Genomic DNA, 3,272 nt, shown 5'->3' with positions numbered 1-3,272 from the left:
AAGAAAAGGGCGAAGGGCCCTTTATGTTGCCTTGCTTCATCATATTTGCCATAATATTCTCCTCCTCTATCGGATCTCACCACTTTAATTTTCTGGCCCAACTTATTTTCTAGTTCAGACTTGTATTGTTTGAACACATCAAGGGCTTGTGATTTTTTTGAAATTAAATAGAGGTAACAAAATCTTGAAAAATCATCAATAAAAGTAATAAAATATCGGTTTCCACAAATTGTTTTGACAGAAAAAGGACCACAAATATCTGTATGAATAATTTCTAAAAGATGCGAACTCCGAGTGGATCCTTTCTTTCTTAACTTGGTAAATTTTCCTTTGATGCAACCAAGACAAATATTTAAATCAGAAAAATCTAAATCTTTAAGAAGGTCTTGTCTTTGAAGTTGCTGAATTCTTTCTTTTGAAATATGACCAAGTCTTTTATGCCAAAGAAACGATGATTTTGGTTGTTGAAACTGCCCCTTTTTTGAAATAGATGGAGATTTAAAAGCTGAATTTTCAACAAGCATGGTTTCTGTAGAAAAAATACAATTTAAACACCAATGATCATATAAAAGATACGCAGTTCCCAATAAATGATTGTCTTTATAAAATTTTATTTCATCATCAATGACAAAAGTAAAACCAGAATCTCTACGAAGTTTGACAACTGAAATTAAATTTCTCCTCATAGAGGGAATAAAAGCAACATCCTTTAAATCAAAAGAAAATCCTGACTCTAATTTTATCCTAACAGTGCCTATGAAATCCACTTGAACTTTGTTTCCATTGCCCACGAACACTTGCAGCTCATCCCTTCTTGGTTTCCTCTTTGTTCTGTAACCCTGTAAAGAGTTGGTAATATGAATTGGTGAGCCGCTATCGATCCAAAAGGAGTTCGTGGGAATGGAAACTAAGTTGGTTTCAAAAATAGTAAAAACAGAAATTTTATTTGATTCAAAAACAGTGAAAGCCAAAGAGTTACCTTGTTTTGCAAGCCATTTTTTGTAGCGAGAGCAATCTCGCTTCATGTGTCCATCTTTCTTACAGAAGTAGCAGAGAAAAGGTTCAGATTTTGGGTTGGAAGATCCTTTAGAATTGGAAGAACTAGGCTTCGAAGAAGTAGTAGGCATTTTCTTTTGCACACCCCCTTGAGGCCCAAGATATGGCTGCTTCTTTTTTCCCTTTTGCAGCTGCCCTTGTTTCCTTTTTGCATAAAATTAACAGATTTTCCCTTCTCCCGACGAAGACGTTCCTCCTCTTGAACACAATTTGAAATAAGCTCATCAGGTGTCCAGCTTTCTTTTTGGGTGTTGTAGGAAACAATCATTTGACTAAAAGAGGGTGGTAGTGTATTTAGGATGTGGGCCACCATCACCTTCTTAGAGATGCCAAAATCTAGAGAATTAAGCTTGGCACCTAGCTCTAAAACGCCCATGATGTACTCTCTGATATTTCCATTGCCATCATACTATGATGAATTAAACTTAGATAGCAAAGCAACCCCTTCAGCCTTCTCAGACTCCTTATATTTCTTACCAATAGCATCAAGATAGTCAACAGCATACTCACAATCCTCAATGCTACCACGTATGGCCTCTGTCATGGATCTTTTCATAACCAGTAGAGATAACCGGTTAGACCTCTCCCACTTTTCATATGCAGCTCGTTGTTGGTTTGTCCCGGTGGCATGTGCGCTCTCCGGTTTAGTAGTCCTAAGTGCTATACCCAAATCTGCTAGTCCTAGCGAAATAATTATGTCCTCCTTCCACTTCTTAAAATTTGAACCACTTAATGGTTCAACAGAGAGAACATTGCTAGGAACTGAATTTAAACATGTAAAACAACATGAGAAAATATATATAAAACATGCTTAAATCAAGAACAATAAAACAAGTATAATTGTTCAAACCCCATTTTTCTTTAGTTTACATATTATATTTGATCCCAAAGATGCCATACAATATGTCTTTATTTTCTTTTCATACCGCAGGAATTATAAGAATGCATATCTGTGAACATGTCTTGCTCACAACCAAGATGTGAGGAGACATCGCTTTATTGCACCCTAAAAGTACCCCAGCATGCTGATTTTAACGTATAATCAAATAAACAAAATCCAAGGCTCTATTTATCAATCATAATCGTTAAAACCACAAATCGACCAAATTCTTTAAGGTCCCAAGCATACTTAAACTTTTGACCAAGGTCAATTGTTTAATTTCTTTTCTTGATATGGACTCATGGTCTAACAAAACTCAACCAGTATTATGTAAGAAAATTTAAACTGGTCAGTTTATGAGTTCTGTTTTTGTTATGTACCTGCATGGTTAGTGTTCTTTAGTTCGTATAGACATAAAGGTCTTCACACCAACTGTACAATCACAGCAGACAATAGTTCATCACTTCCAGAATAAACGAAGAAAAAAAAAATAATATATATATATATATATATATATATTCTTTAATCTGCACAAAATCCTCAATTCTTTGCAATCAAGCATGTAATAGGCATCAAGAAACAATATAAACAACTACCCATAAGCAAAAGATGAATCAAGGTTACCCGAATTTGAAAAACTCACCAACTCTAGAAACTTCAAATTTTTGGGAATTCTCAAAAGATTAAACCATAAGATTCTAAACATATCTCAATGGAATCGTGATGCAAAGAGTAGTTAAAACCCAGAAGGATTCGTATCGATTTGGTTTCTTGTTCCATGAAAAGAAGCTTGAAAATTGCAAAAATGGAGGAAAAGGAAGCCTTTTTTTTTTTTTCCCGTTGCTTGTCGTCCGCGCAGGGAAGAGAAAGAAATTCTCTTGTCTTAGGAAAAATAAACGACGTTGTTTTATTTATTGGGTTCTGTCCTTTTCCGTTTTTTTTTTCTCTTCTTTTCTTTTTAAAACAAGATCAAGCAAAATTAAAAAATAAAATTTAACTGTTCAATTTTGAAAACCTAAGTTTTAATCAAAACAACCTTCACGATTTCTAGATGCATATGACCCGCTCTGATACCACATGTAGTCTTTATTCTGAATTATCCTTATACATATGCACACATAGAAACACATTATACCATAAGTTTTGATTAACCAAATAGCACACTAACCTTGTCCGGATGCCATTGCTTCGGTTGATGTCGTTGTAGAACACAAGATCTTCTAGTCTCTCCAATCTCCTTATGCTATATCTTAATGGGGCAGAATGTTTAGCGTATCGACTGTGAGCCTAGGGACCCTGTATTTATATGGTCATATGTCTTAAAGTCCTAACCCAT

At 34.9% G+C, this 3,272-nt stretch overlaps 1 long non-coding RNA gene across 2 annotated transcripts; it reads right to left on the bottom strand.

Annotated features, from left to right (window-relative positions):
- Positions 1-580: 580 nt before the first annotated feature.
- Positions 581-2,716, bottom strand: LOC112175700. Of its 2 annotated transcripts, XR_005807831.1 has the most exons (3): positions 2,580-2,716; positions 980-1,818; positions 581-839 (listed from the first exon to the last, which is right to left on the bottom strand). It is a non-coding gene; the product is annotated as an uncharacterized LOC112175700 (long non-coding RNA). The 2 variants fall into 2 exon arrangements; XR_002926586.2 differs by lacking the exon at positions 2,580-2,716 and having other exon boundaries at positions 980-2,301.
- Between the last annotated feature and the right edge of the window lie 556 nt (positions 2,717-3,272).

The sequence above is a fragment of the Rosa chinensis genome, chromosome 1 (assembly GCF_002994745.2).
Source record: "Rosa chinensis cultivar Old Blush chromosome 1, RchiOBHm-V2, whole genome shotgun sequence".
Classification (NCBI taxonomy): Eukaryota; Viridiplantae; Streptophyta; class Magnoliopsida; order Rosales; family Rosaceae; genus Rosa; species Rosa chinensis.
The sequence above is the reverse complement of the archived record's forward strand: the minus strand, read 5'-3'. Positions and strand labels throughout refer to the sequence as shown.